Genomic DNA, 19,622 nt, shown 5'->3' on the forward strand with positions numbered 1-19,622 from the left:
AAGCTTTGAAGAGGATGTGCATTATAAATGTCTATGAGTCATTACAAGCCTTACAGAACAACCACTCAATGACAGAACGTACAGGCCAAAGTGGTGTCTAAAGAATATGTTTCGGAGAATATAAAATAAAATAAATCGATTTCAATAAATTAAAATTAAGTTCAAATCATTTAACTTTATTTATTTTCTAAAATATATTATTTTATAAGCCATCAGACGTTTACAAGCCATAAAAAAATATCTAAATATTGAATATTTGACGATTTCTCTAAGCATTTAGAACTTTTCCTCAAATTCACCATTAGATGTCAGTATTATGCTAAAGAATGAAACATTTCTTTGCTTTCGAAATTCCTCATTTTATATTTCATACTCCCCGACTCTTTTGAGTCATGACTTTATTTTCCATTACACTATTGGCACATCTAGATCAAGCTTAAGAAATAACCCCAGTGCGAGAAACAATTCTGGTAAAAAAAAATATATCTTACTTTATATGCATTAATATAAGACTTATTATGTAATAAATATGGCTTAGTATGTTTTCTTTTATGTCAAAATTGATTTACCAAAGCATTATTATTATTATTAGGTGGCAAAAACGTACTTTCTTAGTTGTCTTCTAGCAATCAGCCATGTTAAAACATTTATTGTAACATAAGTCCATAACTCCACGGTGTGCATATTTGAATGATTTTTAAATATTTTTATCTAAAAGCAGGGCTCTCTCAGGGCTTATGTGCACTGTTGCAAATTTTTAATATAATATCGAGGCATATAAGTAACCACAGCTTCAAAAACAAGCCCAGTATTATTTGACTATATATTATCATCAATAATATTTACCTATAAATGAACCTTCACCCTATTAAACTGAAAACACAAAAATGATCAAACTGCAACCAAGTGGGTCCACGGACTGTCCTCTCATCTCCAATCAAAAATATATATCCGAAACTGTTCGTATAGGCTTACTTGTTTTTTATTAGCCCGTGATAATTAATAAATTACTAAAACATTGTTAAATAATTTTCATAATAAATAATGTAAAAAAAATCACCTTATAAAAGAAGGCCACAGAACTCATCTATTACATCTACTACGTCGCTTGGTTTACAACATCACACGCATAGACATCATATAGAGAGAGAGAGTGTGTGTGTCACAAATCATTATACATTGTTTCTTCAACTTATTAAAATATCTTATTTTACTGCAACTATCTGTTTCTGCTTCTTTATCATATTTATAGTGTGTTTTTTATAAATATCCTATCTCACATATTTTGATTTGTGACGTCTGGTCACTTTATATCTTATACTCTCACCTAAAGGATTATTAGGAACACCTGTTAAATTTCTCATTAATGCAATTATATAATCAACCAATCACATGGCAGTTGCTTCAATGCATTTAGGGGTGTGGTCCTGGTCAAGACAATCTCCTGAACTCCAAACTGAATGTCAGAATGGGAAAGAAAGCATTGATTTAAGCAATTTTGAGCGTGGCATGGTTGTTGTTGCCAGACGGGCCTGTCTGAGTATGTCACAGTCTGCTCAGTTACTGGGATTTTCACGCACGACTATTTCTAGGGTTTACAAAGAATGGTGTGAAAAGGGAAAAACATCCAGTATGCGGCAGTCCTGTGGGCGAAAATGCCTTGTTGATGCTAGAAGTCAGAGGAGAATGGGGCGACTGATTCAAGCTGATAGAAGAGCAACTTTGACTGAAATAACCACTCGTTACAACCGAGGTATGCAGCAAAGCATTTGTGAAGCCTCAACACACACAACCTTGAGGCGGATGGGCTACAACAGCAGAAGACCCCACCGGGTACCACTCATCTCCACTACAAATAGGAAAAAGAGGCTACAATTTGCACGAGCTCACCAAAATTGGACAGTTGAAGACTGGAAAAATGTTGCCTGGTCTGATGAGTCTCGATTTCTGTAGAGACATTCAGATGGTAGTCAGAATTTGGCGTAAACAGAATGAGAACATGGATCCATCATATCTTGTTACCACTGTGCAGGCTGGTGGTGGTGTAATGGTGTGGGGGATGTTTTCTTGGCACACGTTAGGCCCCTTAGTGCCAATTGGGCATCGTTTAAACGCCACGGCCTACCTGAGCATTGTTTCTGACCATGTCCATCCCTTTATGACCACCATGTACCCATCCTCTGATGGCTACTTCCAGCAGGATAATGCACCGTCACAAAGCTCGAATCATTTCAAATTGGTTTCTTGAACATGACAATGAGTTCACTGTATCTCAACCCAATATAGCATCTTTGGGATGTGGTGGAACGGGAGCTTCGTGCCCTGGATGTGCATCCCACAAATCTCCATCAAGGTCAACTGCAAGATGCTATCCTATCAATATGGACCAACATTTCTAAAGAATGCTTTCAGCACCTTGTTGAATCAATGCCACGTAGAATTAAGGCAGTTCTGAAGGCAAAAGGGGGTCAAACACAGTATTAGTATGGTGTTCCTAATAATCCTTTAGGTGAGTGTATCAGAATATAATATGTACCTGTTAAGCCTATGAATATTAAAATACGCTGAACCATATGTCCTATATCATAAATGACCTTTGCAGCAAAAAAAACAGCGTCAAAATCAGTTAGATATTCAGTGAGATATGATTAATTAAATGTGCTGACAGCTCATTGCACCTGCCAAACAAGTTACACTGAGTGGAGCTGGCGACCGATCCAAGATGGCGGCTCCACGGCCCGACCGTGCCAATAGGCAGTAGCGTTCGATAGGGCGTCTACCTATATGATGTCTATGATCACACACCTTCATGTTGAATGTTGTTGATGTGGCCAAATGTGGCATAGAGGGGGCGGAATGATTGACAAATTACGCAGTGATTGGCTACTGTGAGAACACAGAGTGTCAATCAATGCATTGGAGAATACGGAGAGCATAAATGTAAAGAAACGAATTTGCTTGTCAGATTTTCCTAACAAGCTATTTTTTTTAATAAGACCCAAAAGACTGCAACTCGGGATTTTTTTCCCACGCAATTTAACAAGAAATAAAAATAACACCGGTTACAGGTGTTATTAGATGGCAAGAGTAAGACATGTTTTTACATTATTTAACCCCATAACATTTATGGATTTCATTCCTGCTCTTAAATAATAAATGATATTTATTCATTGGTCTGCTAAATCAATACTCATTCAGTAGTAAGATTGTGAAGGTGGGTAGGCTCTCAGCTTAATCAGTTTTTTTTCTGTTTTAGGGGCTGATTGATTAATTGAATTTATGTAGATTTGTTACACAGATACAGCTACAAACAAAAAAAAAGTTTGATTCAAATTGGATTGGTAAGACTAGTTGTCTAATTTTCTGTACACTTTGCAAACCAGTGCAAGTTAATATTACTTGTAGGTCAATCTTTTTATGCTTTCCTCTTGTCTTATTTCAATATGTAGAAGCTAGTCATAAAGCCAATGAAAATTACAAAGTGTTTGTGAGAATGAGATTGATGTTGAGTCTCAGCTAGCCTTGTGACTTGTCACACTCATGCAGGTGTTAGTAATACGCCAGAGTTTCTTAATTAGAAGCTGCTGCTTACTCCTGCCAGTCCTGGAGGTGTTGGTGTGAATGTGTGTGTTTAGTTGAGGTGAACCATTTGGCAAATAAATCTGTGCTTCTGAATGTGAATAGATTCCTAACTTTGTAGTTTTCTGTGATTTTATTATCTTCAATCCTTTCTTGCCAAAGGTTCTTGCAACCCATTTTCATGAGAAAACGTAATTATTTTACAAGGTGGCGAATTCATATGAATTTGCATGATTTTATTTGATCGTTGATTTATTTGTTTATTTTTTTTAAAGCAAGAAGCTCCTCCACTGTCCCCACCTTAAAATCTAACCATCAGTGGGGGAGTAAGCATACAAATTTGCTGCAGTTGTCCACCAATCTGAATACATGATTAGGCTATTTTTTTCTGTATAGGGTGATTTACACTCTTAGCAACTCTTGGGATGCATGATATAAATTCATACAGTTAACAAATCCATATTAAAGTAATTTCTTCCTTTTTTTAATATAAATATTTGCCAGTGTTTACTGATTTTGGCTAATTAAATTGTGCAGGCTCAATTTTTTTTACATTTAGATTACTTTTGCTGTCATCTAATGCTCACTTAAAGTTAGTTTTTAAAACTGTAAATTACACTTTTAGCAAATTACTAATGAAAATGATTAATTTTTGTTTTAGTGTTTTGATTAATGTATTTAGACCAGTGCATCTGGCCTTTTCACATGATTTCATTATTATATTGAACATCTTAATTTTTTGTGTTTTACGACATTGAAAATAATGATAATATTATGTAAATGTAAATCATTTATACATGTATTGTGGACCCCAGGAAGTTTGCAGAGGCCGTCTTGCCCGAGTTGAGAATCACTGATTTAAACAAAGTAATATAGAATTTTACTATTACCCATTTCTAGGTTTTTAAAAAAGCAAAAAAAAAATGCAAAAAAATGCAAAAAAAATGCAAAAAAAAAAAAAAAATATATATATATATATATATATGCCATAATTTCTTTGTGACTCTAAATGCTCCCCCTTTAAATCTTAAAATTTACATTTTGGGGGACGTTTTCTTTTTATTTATTATTTCTATATATATGTTAATATTTTTGATATATAATATATATATATGTTAATTATGTTTTTATTTACATTTGCATGACAAACTGTTTTGGTTTCTGTGTTGGGTCACCGCTTGATGTCCTAAGTAAAGCCCTGAAGCACAACCAGTTGAGGACAACCGATCTAGAATAAGGCATTAGAGTGAACTGTGCAATAAAAATTTCCATTCTGTAATTTCTTTGTTTATTAAAACCCTGTGGCGCATAAAGCTCAGACTGAATATATTGAAATGGCTTTGATTCATATGACTATAATAATTCAACTCAGAATTGAATCACTAAAGGAGACCTAAGGCATTTCTTTAAACTCTTATTGAAAAATACCCACTGTCTTCATGTAATATCCGATGATTCTTGTTCATGTTGAGATTATACATAGAAGTATAGAAGTAATGCCACAGGTCAGATCTGTGTTTCCTGCAATCCGGCTTCTGCAAACCACTATCACAGAAACATCTCAGACAGCTGAGATTGGGATCAATAAACAACTCCTGTTGTAAACAAAGCTGCTGTGCTTCCCATTGCCCATGAGTTGCCCTGCTATATCAAGGCAGCTGGGGATACTTCAAACCTTTATATAGAGGTTTTTTCATCATCCTCTAAATCTCAGAAGGAAGATGACACAGTTGGATAAACTAAAAGGTGTGCATCTGTAAAGGGCTTGTGTTTTTTATTTATTTATTTTTATTACCAAGAGATCTGAAAGTGCTGTCTGCATTGGTTGTTTGTCCGTACAGGAAAAGGGGACATATTCCCAGTCTTATTGTCTCGTGTTTGCTGGAGCATTAAAAGCTGTGACTCATTGCCAGACCTGAGTATATCCATCCCATCACACTCAGATGATGTGTGGCTCTTCCCCGAGCACCAGAAAGGTTCATTCAAAAGTGTTGAATCCAAGGTGCTAAGATGCATAATGCGTATATTCAAGGTTATTTGTGCAGGCTGAACAATGCACTGAAATTAAAGTTAATAAAAAAAAATCTGGACACACAGTAGACTAAATATACATTTTAAAAAAATATTAGGATTAAAAAAGCTAATTATTAATATTGTAATATTTTTATTTTGTATAATATCATCCCATTTACACTGTAAACAAATGAGGATTATCTTATGAAATATATTTTTTGGCTCCAAAAAATATTTTTGGCTGTTTTTTCTGGATGTACATCAAAATACTAATAATCTGTCGACTACTTTCATCATGACTTTATGTTTCTGTTTACCCATTGTTTCTGTTTAAGCCATTTTGTTTTTATTTCCAAAAATCTTTGGCAAATAATTTTGATGAGCCCCTAGTTAAGTTTTATAAATGTTTTTTTTTTTTAAATAAACAAGAAATGGAATTCATTGCTCCATTGTAAACATATTTTTAAACAACATGTTTTTTTACTATTTTATCCACCTTCACGTTAGAGCCTTAATTATTGTCTTCTTAATTATAAACTTAATTATAAGCACACTGGTGCAAACAGTTGTACTGTGTACTGCACTTTGACATTCTTATTGTTATTTCTTTAGTGGTTAATGAAATGGAAGTCTTGCACATTCACAGAAAACACCTTACTTCACTTTGAGAAATAGGTGAAGCATGTAATATTTGCACCACTCATTGTTTTTTTTTTTTTTAGTGCCCCAAACTAACGGTATTGGTTTGGCTTTTTGCTATGTTAGGCTGATCAGAATGTTGAAACAAACTGACCAATGTTTTTGATAGTGCCACAGGGTGGACTCCTTTTTGGAGAAGTCAAAAAAAAAAAAAAGATTCATAACGTCTAACCATTTCATGAATATATGATGTAACATTTGTACATCAGACATTAACGTTTGAGGGAGGGACTAATGTGAGTGTGCAGGTGGCTCGTCTTAAGATAAGACCATGACTGTAGTTCAAACAGCTTCACATTTATCAATTCCCAAACTGACGTTTTCAAAGCGACAGATAACTACAGGTCACCAGACATCTTGCCGCTTCTCTGCTCCACTCCTGCCTTGATGAAAAGCCAACAGCAAATGAATTTACACCTTGATGAATAATATACAAAGCACCCATCAAAGTTCTTGTTTATCTCTGAAATGTGTGACGTAATGCATGTTTATCATACAGTCTGTTTCTCTCACTTAGTCATCGTCTTCTTCTCTTTCTTCTCATTAAACATAAGTCTTTGGTCCAAGCAGTGACTTTGGGTATAGAACGTGTTTGTTTTCTTCATTCTATGCTCTGTGGTGTGAAATTTTAAGTACTTTCTTTTTCACCTCTGCTCATCCCCATCCACTGGGCTTTTTCAAAATTCATGTCGAAATAATTATCCTCTGTTCCTCGATGTGTGATTCTGTGTAAGTGTGAAAAGGGTTTTATGTTGTCCAAAGCTTGTTTTTTTCAGTATTTTTTTTTTTACTAAGGTTATTAAAAGATTGCCATATAAGCTACATCCTTCTTTAAACACGCTCAGCAGGTGTGTACACTTCTTTGTGTGTATTTGGGTCAGGTTTTGACTGTGTTACAGACTGGCCAGAAAAACAGCTTTATAAACATACAAAATAATGTCGTTGAAATTAAAAAAAATTAGGGGATAAAAAACATATGATATTAATCTATATGTCTGTCTGTGTTTACAGTATTTGTCTGTTTCTTTCTTTATTTCTAACATTCTGTCCTATTGGTTTGTCTGTCTGTCTGTCTGTCTGTCTGTCTGTCTGTCTGTCTGTCTGTCTGTCTGTCTGTCTGTCTATCTATCTATCTATCTATGTTCTTTCCATTTATCTGATATTCTGTGTGTCTGTTGTTCTCTGTTTTTAGACAAACTTTGCTTTTGTACTAGTTACATAATTGTTATACTTCCTACAATCCAGTTTTAAATTGTAATTCTGTGTCCTTTTTTTCTTTTTCTTTTTTACCTCAGTTCAATTTATTTTGAATAAAAAAAATCAGTGCATTCTCAATTCAATTCTGAATCTTGGAGACAGATGCCTTTAATGGGCTGTGGAAATGGACACAGATGCATCACTAAACAAAGTTGCACATCATAGTCATGAAAAAGAAAAGAGGGACTTCTTTAAACATGAATAATGACTGCTGAGCACCCCAATCTCTTTTTCACACCCTCTCTTTTTGACCTCTAGTTTCTATAATACGAGGACAGAGGACAGAGTGAATACAGTACATCCACCTTGTTCCCTGTTTCCCTCCTTAGTCATTATTAGGCATTAAAGTTCTTGAGGAGGTGACTAAGCAAGTGTGCGACAGGGACTTTGCGGTAAGGGTGGGATGTGTGTTTGTTGCAGGGGGCCTCCATGCTCCGGGTGAACTGATGATTAATGGTTCAGCGACTTAGACTGTTGTTGATGTTACCGTATTACCACACACCCTGCTCAGCTGAACATGAGAGCAACTCATCAAAACCTCTTAAAGCCCCATCAAGTAATGATGGATTTATCTATGGATTTTCTGTCACTTAAATTTGAGCTATAAAATTATGCTCAACGTGTCTGAGGTATCTGAATATCGGATTCTTAAAGGGGTAGGATGAAGTTAAGATCTTCTGGTTTACACAAAAGCAGATATTTTGAAATATATATATTTATTAATAATTTCAAAAATAGAAAATATCATAATCGATACCCTGTGATCACTATATATTTTCACTGAATGGAAAAAGCAAGGTGAACATCTTCAAAATATTTCATTTTGTGTTCCACTGCAGAAAGAAAAAAAAAGATCAGAAAAAAAACACATCAGCATGAGTTACAAAGAGTTAATTTTTCTTTTTATTTACCTTTTTTGATGAACTATCCCTTTAAGTTCAATTTTTCAGACTGGGAATGATTTCCCCCACAGTCGCAAGAGAGGAATTTGAAGTAGATCAAACTTTGATGTTTTGTGACTCATACTTTGGTGAGTCTGTGTCACCTCACCTTGGCCGCCTATTTCCCGACCCTACTCATAATGGTGATTTATGTATGTGCTTACTCTTTTCTCCTACAATAATTGACAATGTGATGAATGGCTTTGGAAAAGAAGGCAAGGCGCTCCAGCAGAACGGTAGTTTGTTCTTCTTGACTAGGAAGCAGACTCCAGTGTCCTTTAAAAAGTGAGTTGCATTCATTTACAGATAGCTTAGAATGGACAATCAGTGGCTGACAGCAAGGCAGATTTTTCTTTAGTCAAATCAAAACTTGAAAGGCACATAAACCAAAAAAAAAGGAAAAGGAGACTGTTGAAATAATTAAGTCATTATAACTAAAAAAACTGACACATAACACTTTAACTATGACCTCCAAAAAGAACATTTTCTCAAAATGAACTAATTTAAATTTTCTAAATCATTTCTATGAGGTTCATGGCTAAAGAAACTCAGAGGAAACTTTAATGCTTTTGAATGTAGCTTATTGGTGTCTGCCTGTTGAACCACATGTGTGAAGGATATCTCATTGCTGTCACTTTTGATCATTATTGAATTTTCTTCAAGGCTGGCACTGACATTATAGGAAAATCGTTCCAGTATTTTTTTCTGGAGAGACCAGAACAAATTTGAATAAAAATGTCTGTCAAATGACAAGTATATATAAGAGAGCTGAGATTCAATGTCTGATGCCTCTGAAACACTTCTTTTGCACATACATCCCTGCACACACACACACACACACACACCATCTGTCTTGCCAGATATGTTGAAGTGTCATTAGACATAACATATTTAGTGTGATATTAGTGTCATGTCAAGTCACGTCAAGTCACCTTTATTTATATAGCGCTTTAAACAAAATACATTGCGTCAAAGCAACTGAACAACATTCATTAGGAAAACAGTGTCAATAATGCAAAATGATAGTTAAAGGCAGTTCATCATTGAATTCAGTGATGTCATCTCTGTTCAGTTAAATAGTGTCTGTGCATTTATTTGCAATCAAGTCAACGATATCGCTGTAGATGAAGTGACCCCAACTAAACAAGCCAGAGGCGACAGCGGCAAGGAACCGAAACTCCATCGGTGACAGAATGGAGAAAAAAACCTTGGGAGAAACCAGGCTCAGTTGGGGGGCCAGTTCTGCTCTGACCAGACGAAACAGTTCAATTCCAGGCTGCAGCAAAGTCAGATTGTGCAGAAGAATCATCTGTTTCCTGTGGTCTTGTTCTGGTGGTCCTCTGAGACAAGGTCTTTACAGGGGATCTGTATCTGGGGCTCTAGTTGTCCTGGTCTCCACTGTACTGGATCCGGGTGACTGCAGTGACCCTCTGATCTGGATACAGACTGGATCTGGTGGCTACGGTGACCTCGGAATAAGAGAGAAACAGACAAATATTAGCATAGATGCCATTCTTCTAATGATGCAGCAAGTACATAGGGTGTTATGGGAAGTGTTTCCGGTTTACCTAATTAATGCAGCCTAAAAATCCTTTAACGGATTTGGATATTAAAAGCATATTAGTATGTTATGTGTAAGCCAGGTTAAAGAGATGGGTCTTTAATCTAGATTTAAACTGCAAGAGTGTGTCTGCCTCACGAACAATGTTAGGTAGGTTATTCCAGAGTTTAGGCGCCAAATAGGAAAAGGATCTGCCGCCTGCAGTTGATTTTGATATTCTAGGTATTATCAAATTGCCTCAGTTTTGAGAACGTAGCGGACGTAGAGGATTGTAATGTAAAAGGAGCTCATTCAAATACTGAGGTGCAAAACCATTCAGGGCTTTATAAGTAATAAGCAATATTTTAAAATCTATACGATGTTTGATAGCGAGCCAATGCAGTGTTGACAGGACCGGGCTAATATGGTCATACTTCCTGGTTCTAGTAAGAACTCTTGCTGCTGCATTTTGGACTAGCTGTAGTTTGTTTACTAAGCGTGCAGAACAACCACCCAATAAAGCATTACAATAATCTAACCTTGAGGTCATAAATGCATGGATTAACATTTCTGCATTTGACATTGAGAGCATAGGCCGTAATTTAGATATATTTTGAGATGGAAAAATGCAGTTTTACAAATGCTAGAAACGTGGATTTCTAAGGAAAGATTGCGATCAAATAGCACACCTAGGTTCCTAACTGATGACGAAGAATTGACAGAGCAACCATCAAGTCTTAGACAGTGTTCTAGGTTATTACAAGCAGAGTTTTTAGGTCCTATAATTAACACCTCTGTTTTTTCAGAATTTAGCAGTAAGAAATTACTCGTAATCCAGTTTTTTATATCGACTATGCATTCCATTAGTTTTTCAAATTGATGTGTTTCACCGGGCCGCGAAGAAATATAGAGCTGAGTATCATCAGCATAACAGTGAAAGCTAACACCATGTTTCCTAATGATATCTCCCAAGGGTAACATATAACATATAACATAAAGCGTGAAGAATAGTGGCCCTAGTACTGAGCCTTGAGGTACTCCATACTGCACTTGTGATCGATATGATACATCTTCATTCACTGCTACGAACTGATGGCGGTCATATAAGTACGATTTAAACCATACTAATGCACTTCCATTGATGCCAACAAAGTGTTCAAGTCTATGCAAAAGATTGTTGTGGTCAATTGTGTCAAACGCAGCACTAAGATCCAATAAAACTAATAGAGAGATACACCCACGATCAGATGATAAGAGCAGAACATTTGTAACTCTAAGGAGAGCAGTCTCAGTACTATGATACGGTCTAAATCCTGACTGGAAATCCTCACATATACCATATTTCTCTAAAAAGGAATATAATTGTGAGGATACCACCTTTTCTAGTATCTTGGACAGAAAAGGGAGATTCGAGATTGGTCTATAATTAACTAGTTCTTTGGGGTCAAGTTGTGGTTTTTTGATGAGAGGCTTAATAATAGCCAGTTTGAAGGTTTTGGGGACATATCCTAATGACAATGAGGAATTAATAATAGTTAGAAGAGGATCTATGACTTCTGGAAGCACCTCTTTTATGAGCTTAGATGGTATAGGGTCTAACATACATGTTGTTGGTTTAGATGATTTAGCAAGTTTATACAATTCTTCCTCTCCTATAGTAGAGAATGAGTGGAACTGTTCCTCAGGGGGTCTATAGTGCACTGTCTGATGTGATACTGTAGCTGACGGCTGAATGGTTGCAATTTTATCTCTAATAGTATCGATTTTAGAAGTAAAGTAGTTCATAAAGTCATTACTGCTGTGGTGTTGGGAAATGTCAACACTTGTTGAGGCTTTATTTCTCGTTAATTTAGCCACTGTATTGAATAAATACCTGGGGTTATGTTTGTTTTCTTCTAAAAGAGAAGAAAAGTAATCGGATCTAGCAGTTTTTAATGCTTTTCTGTAGAATAGGTTACTTTCACGCCAAGCAATACGAAATACCTCTAGTTTTGTTTTCCTCCAGCTGAGCTCCATTTTTCGGGCTGCTCTCTTTAGGGTGCGAGTATGCTCATTATACCATGGTGTCAAACTGTTTTCCTTAACCTTCCTTAAAGGAACACTCCGACTTTTTGGGACTTTAGCTTATTCACAGTATCCCCCAGAGTTAGATAAGTCCATACATACCTTTTTTATTTCGGTGCGTTCTGTAAGTGTTATTTGACGCACCCACCGCTAGCCTAGCTTAGCACAAAGACTGGATGTTAATGGATACTGGTAGCATAGTAATCCCAATAAGTGACAAAATAATGCAAACATTTTCCTATTTACATGTTGTGATCTGTATAGTCACAGCGTGTACAAATAACAAGGCTATATGAGACAGAGACCATTTTTAATCGTATAAATACTGGGAACTATATTCTCACTAGGCGTAGGAGCACAGCTAACGTTACTTCGGCGGAGTGGCTACTTGGGCGGAGTGATTAGCGCAACACACGAGACGCGCCGTGGTGAGGAGAAGAGAGTTCGCTCAGAGTTGGAGTAATAGAGTCAGCAATTACTAGATAGTAAATTTATAGTGTACAATCATGGGTGTTCGCTGTATTGTAAATAACTGCGACAATAAACAGGGGAGACCAGGTATTACTATGATGTTTCATAGAATTCCAGCCACAAACGCTGACCTGATGAATTGATGGCTACTTGCTCTGGAAATAGATCCAAACACACCTGTAAACACCATCACGAAGTATTTCGTTCGGACCATGAAACGTGTGCTAAAGGATACAGCCATCCCATCGATAATAAAGACAGGACAAATTGGATCACCTGTTGCTGTGGTAAGTGTTCCGTTATGTTTTGAGATGACTAACATTAGCCATACTGTAACAGTGCCATGCTAATGTAATATAACCTTAGTAGTGACACTATTACGTAAATAGGGGGTCCGTGTATCAGTGTATCCCATTTATTGTTATTATTGTGACACACTGTATGCAATGGCTATACTACAATTTCATTGAACTATGAATGATCCTTATAACAAAATCACTTACTTGGTGGACAGCTGACCATTAGGTTCACTCGGCATGGGGCGTTTCTTCCAGTTGATCTTGTCACAATGGGGAAAAAAAGACAACTGCCGGGTGTACGTTATTAGGGCAGAGAAATCTTCCGTGGTAGTGACGCAAATATTTTGATTGTCATCAAGCCTTGACATTGATGGCAATACCCGGTCCCATTCATTACAACAAAGGCACTCGGTTTCTGTCGGCATAGGTTGGCATGTTCCACATTTACACCACCAGTCCATGTTCGTTCTGATTCTCCCTTCGTCTTACAGCTTCCAAAGTTTTATATCCTCGTCTGTGTATTCTGGCTCAAAACTATATGGTTCTGGATCTTGGTTTGATACACAGTAAAATTCCTCTGAGTCTGACAATTCCTCAAAGTCAGCCATGATCACGAGTCACGTCTAGCTAGTTAGTCACGTTTGTTTTGTTTACGGTCTCGTGTGTTGCGCTAATGACTCCGCCCAAGTAGCCACTCCGCCCAAGTAACGTTAGCTGTGCTCCTACGCCTAGTGAGAATATAGTTCCCAGTATTTATACGATTAAAAATGGTCTCTGTCTCATATAGCCTTGTTATTTGTACACACTGTGACTATACAGATCACAACATGTAAATAGGAAAATGTTTGCATTATTTTGTCACTTATTGGGATTACTATGCTACCAGTATCCATTAACATCCAGTCTTTGTGCTAAGCTAGGCTAGCGGTGGGTGCGTCAAATAATACTTACAGAACGCACAGAAATGAAAAAGGTATGTATGGACTTATCTAACTCTGGGGGATACTGTGAATAAGCTAAAGTCCCAAAAAGTCGGAGTGTTCCTTTAAGGGTAAAGGAGCAACTGTATTTAAAGTGCTAGAAAAGAGAGAGTCCATAGTTTCTGTTACATCATCAAGTTGTTCTGAGGTTTTGGATATGCTAAGGAATTTGGATACATCAGGAAGATAACTTAAAAAACAGTCTTTTGTGGTAGAAGTGATGGTTCTTCCATATTTGTAACAAAAAGTAGAATTTACAATTTTGGCTATATGAAGTTTGCACAGAATTAAATAATGATCTGAGATATCATCACTTGGCTGAATAATTTCAACACTATCAACATCAATTCCATGTGACAGTATTAAATCTAGAGTATGATTTCGACAATGAGTAGGTCCTGAAATGTGTTGTCTAACCCCAATAGAGTTCAGAATGTCTATAAATGCTGATCCCAATGCATCTTTTTCATTATCAGCATGGATATTAAAATCACCAACTATTAAAACTTTAGCTGCAGCCAGAACTAACTCGGATGTAAAATCACCAAACTCTTTAATAAAGTCTGTATGGTGCCCTGGTGGCCTGTATACAGTAGCCAGTACAAACATAACAGGGGATTTATCATTAACATTTGTTTCTCTGGATAATGTTATATAAAGCACCATTACTTCAAACGAGTCATACTTGAAGCCTGCCCTCTGAGAAATCCTGAAAACGTTGTTATAAATTGAAGCAACACCTCCCCCTTTGCCTTTTAGACGCGGCTCATGTTTATAACAGTAATCTTGGGGGGTGGGCTCATTTAAAATAATGTCATCATCAGGTTTTAGCCAGGTTTCTGTCAAACAGAGTACATCTATCTTATGTTCAGTGATCATATTATTTATAAAAAGTGTTTTCGTAGAAAGGGATCTGATATTCAATAAAGCCAAGCTCATGTATTCTTCATACCTCAGAATGGTAGAATGGGCCACTGTTCTATTTGTCTCTATATGAAAAATGAGCCTAAAGCATGCAGAAATGCTGCATTAAATGCTTTCTAAATGGTAACAAATTGACATCTTCGAAGTGACTGGCATGCTAAAACTCTCTGGGGCACATTCAATAGCACTTGTGCCACTTTGTATGCAGTATTTAAACTTAAAAACCTGCATTTTGTTTACTATCCACCAGCATTCCAGTTTAACCCTATGCTAAATTACTGAAATAATGAATATTCCAGGTTAAGCTCCAGCTCAATAAACAGTATTTTTTGGCATTATGTTGACAAAACACACACACGCCAATAATAATAATTTTTTTTAAATAATTTTGACTCTTTGAGCTTATTTCCTTTCTTTTTGAGCACACATTTTGTTGTAGACATGCTGGAAACTGTGAGCTGAACACACTGGAGAGAACAGAGAAGTGTTTATCCACTGAATGGCAGAATGTTTGCTGACTGCACAGTTGTTCTCAGTTAAAGTTATCATGGCAGCACATGTTAATGTCAATGGCTACTTCTGTCTTTTCTCATGTCATGTCATTGACTTGTGAATTGGCAGAAGTGATTGAATGTCTAAAGAACATTTGTCATACAGTACACTCCTGGTACGGATAAACTTGATTTCAGAAAATAACAAATTAAGTTAATAACAATGTAATTTAATACATCTTTCCTCATTGCTGTAGAGTATATTACGCTAGCAATATATACTTATGTAATGTGTGGATTTGTCCACAATTTGTCATCTACAACAAACTCAGAAATCAGAAAAGACCCCCCCCCCTCCATTTTGTGCTCTGTCTTCATTTTATTTATTTATTTATTTATTTTTTCAGAAAAACACTGAGTGAGAACAATGTGGCATGACTTTTAGCTCATTTTAGAGACACATTTAAGTAAACAAATCTTCAAGTTGCCTCCCCATATTTGTGTGTAAAAAGTCACAGTTAAACTCTGGAGATATTAACCCATCACCAATTTTACTATACATGCATACATGTACATTTCTTAACAAATGATACACTAAATCTGTAACACTTTATGAAGACAGACAGAGTGTAAAACAGGAGCTGAAGTGAAGGTATCAGCTGGTGCTGTGATTAATTCCCAATGGCTTTGGACAAGAGTGGCACCGACTGCATAGTTGACATAGCTGAAAAGAACATGATTAATGGTGCAAATGGCATCCTTTTGACCTCTCATACTTCTCTTTACCATTATTCCCCCAGTCAAATCTCCTCCTGTCCGGCCCTGTATACCCCCAGGGGAACCAGGGTAAATGGAAGCAGATGACTCCCTACTCTGTGCTGTAGGTTTGTGCCTGAAAGTGATTTCCTGTGTCTGGATGGAAGTGAGAAGTATCTACACTGTAATTACACTGGCATTAGATCTGTGGCTTAGGGAAAGTGAAGTCTTTCCTCAAAATACTGTTTACTTGACAATCACATTTCTGATTCATTCTGATTTCAGAAGTGAATTCTGGTGGAAATTCAGTTGTGGTTCTGGTTAGTAGGTGAACTCTGGTAGTATTGACTGGAGTTAGAATAGGAGTGACAACCATATTTAGCTTCAGTGTGTATGTGGGGCTTGTTAGGTGACCAGGTTCTTGGCCTTCTGAATGTCACATATAAACCTCATTAGTTTTTTCCCCCATATTTGAATGTTTTCAGATATAAGGGTTTGATATATATATATATATAGGCAGCTTTATTTTATGGTTCATGTCGAGTTGCCGTCTATAGGTGATTGAGTGTTTTATCATAGCTGCAGACTCATGAACAAAGCTTTCACATCAGCCATAACACTCGACCTTTCCATTTCTTCAATTATAGGAATGCTATGTTGATGTCTGAGGGTGAATACAAAACAGAGGCAACCTGTAAAGCTGGCATGATGCTTATGTGTCATCTGTACATGTGTTCAGGATAATGAGAGATGGAAGAAGATAATCAAGATATATAAAACAAATCCCTCTCTGATTGTAAGGCCTCTTCACCTTTCTCATGTCCACCCATATGACCTAATCAGACCTCATTATTATGACTTTGGCCGACACACTCCACGCTGAGGAAACTCAATATACAGCAGGCTCCCAGCTGATAGCACATGAGATGGATTTCATATCACATTAGACAGAACAGTTCTGGCGTGATGAAAAAGTGAAAGATTTTGGTGAAAACCAGGCAGTGTGAGGAGGGAATACTGTTCTTCTTTGACTTGAACGGTTAGTTTTGCTTATTGACTGTAAAAAAAAACATTGTTAATTTGCTCTCTCTGATTTTGAGAGCAACTTTTTTATTGCTCTGGGCTGTTGTGCAATCAATGATAAGCCTCTGGTGTTCTCATGTCAACACTGTCAAAAACATTTTTTGCTTGGTACAGTATCTAGTTGAAACCCTAACTTAACTAAATCCCATCTACTACTGTTGGGTTTCTTATGGGTAATCTCTTCAGCTGATTTCCATCTTCTCTTTCTCTCCTTTCTCGTGGCCCTTTTTCTACCCTGTTATTCTGAGCCTGTGCATGCAAAGGGACATTTCAGTGTACTTTGAAACCCTGTCACAATTCACTGAGGGACTACTGAAAGAGACCATCTTGAGATATAAAGCAGTGTTGATGGAAATCTGTTGCGACAGTCGCTATTCACACATACAATGCACTTAAAAAATGGAGACGTGGCTTGTTGGTTTGTTGCAAAGACCCATGGGATGATTGGCATACTGAAACATAGTTTAGAAAGATGATGTTTAGGCTTCTCATTGACCTTTGGCAGCAACATCCTTAGTCTTCTCAAGGTTGTGGACAAGCTTTACCAGTCAGGAGTCACTTTGATAGCACTGAAAAACATGTCAAATGTACTGAAAAATAGCTGATATAAAAATTCTATGCTATTTTGAACAATATAAATTATACATAAATCAAGCTTAAATCAGCTGTTTCAAATCCTATTGAATTCAGTTATCACAACATTACAATATGCAGTATGAAAATGGATACTGAATTGTAGATTACAGTTTACATTTAACAGTGTCACATGATCCTTCTGATATGCTGAATTGGTGCACAAGAAACATTTCTCATAAGTGTTGAAAACAGTTGCTTAATAGTTTTGTGGAAATTGTGATTTTTTTCAGGATTTAATGAATTGGAGGTTCATAGTGAACATCACAGTATAATTATTTTCATGTTATGGCTGATAACCGAAAATATCAGATATTAAAACTCCATGCTATTCTGTCTAAATAAGTTATAAATAGAACACAAACTTAAAAGAACCATTTTAAATGCTGCAAGTGAATTCATGTGGCACAATAATATGTGCATTGTGAAAATTGATGTTCATTTGTAGATTACAGAATTACATTTAAATTAAATTTATGCATTTAGCAGACGCTTTTATCCAAAGCAACTTACAGTGCATTCAGGCTATCAATTTTTACCAATGTGTTCCCGGGGAATTGAACCCCCAACCTTGCACTTGATAGCACAACACTCTACCAATTGAGCTACAGGAACACTTGAACACTTAACACTTTAACAGTTTTGCTAAATTAGTTTTTAAAGATTAACATTAAGTGAGCATTAGATGATCACAAATGTAATCAAATTTAAAAAAAATTTACAACTAAATTTATAAAATAATTAAATAAATTAAAAAATCTGTAATATTGGAAAATAACCAATGATACCAATACGTTGTGCATTTCTAGCAAGTTCCATTTCCAGTCCATTCCTGTCTGTAGGTGCTTGGATGTTTTTTTGTTTTCTCATACTTGTATCACTCTCATTATCAGGCTCATGTGGATGTGATTTGTGCTTGAATGAATGTACACTATGTTCATGTGTGTGGTTAATGTGTAAGAGAATAAGCTAATCAAGACTACAGGACCAAAGCAAATCCCACTCTATCCTGAGGACTCTTCACCTCACTCATGTCCACTCATATGAACTAATCAGACTTCATAATTACGACCTTGAACGCCGCACCGCACACAGAGCAAATTCAATAAACTGCAGCCTCCTAGCTGATAGCCCACTGGAGGGATGGATTTGTTTTGTAATGGTGTTGCCATCCCAGTATTATGGAAAAAAAATTTTGACTAGGATATTGTGGAAGGGACAAATGATGAAATCATATCCATATAATCACTGAGTAATTCCACTGCTTTTTACCCCAGTGTCACTGGTTCAGTCAAACCCTCTTTCAGCTGATAAGGCTGATGTTCAGTGGCATGTTAGAGGTAAGGCTGGAATGTGTTTTGAAAATGAGTTTTACAACCTTTTCACTACCTTTCAAAAAACTGTAGTCAGTAGGATTTTGTGAAAAATTATTACAGTTTAAAAATTTTAAATAACTGTTTTCTGATTTCCTATCATTCTGATATGCTGATTTGATGCTCAAGTAATATTTCCTGTTATCAATGTTGAAAACAGATGTGCTGCTTATATATATGTAAAAATTGTTACTTTCCCTTTTGATCAATTTAATGTATCCTCGCAAAAAACAGTTTGAACGGTATAAAATAAAATATCTTTTGAATTAAGAAGCCCATAAACTGACCCCATAATTATATAACAAAAAAATGTACAATAAGAGTCCAGGTTCGGATGAAAATTAAACCAACACTGATTTTAGACGGTTGGATGTAGTTAATAAGAGAAGTCATGGGCTTGACGAAAATCAAACTTTTGCTGATCAGCACTATGAAATGCTGTACACCACAAGTTATTCTTCCCTCAGGAAACCATACAAAGGAAAGCAGGGAAAAAGCAGCACCCCCTCTGTGCTGCTC

Source organism: Carassius carassius, chromosome 42 (genome assembly GCF_963082965.1).
Source record: "Carassius carassius chromosome 42, fCarCar2.1, whole genome shotgun sequence".
In the NCBI taxonomy this organism is placed as follows: domain Eukaryota; kingdom Metazoa; phylum Chordata; class Actinopteri; order Cypriniformes; family Cyprinidae; genus Carassius; species Carassius carassius.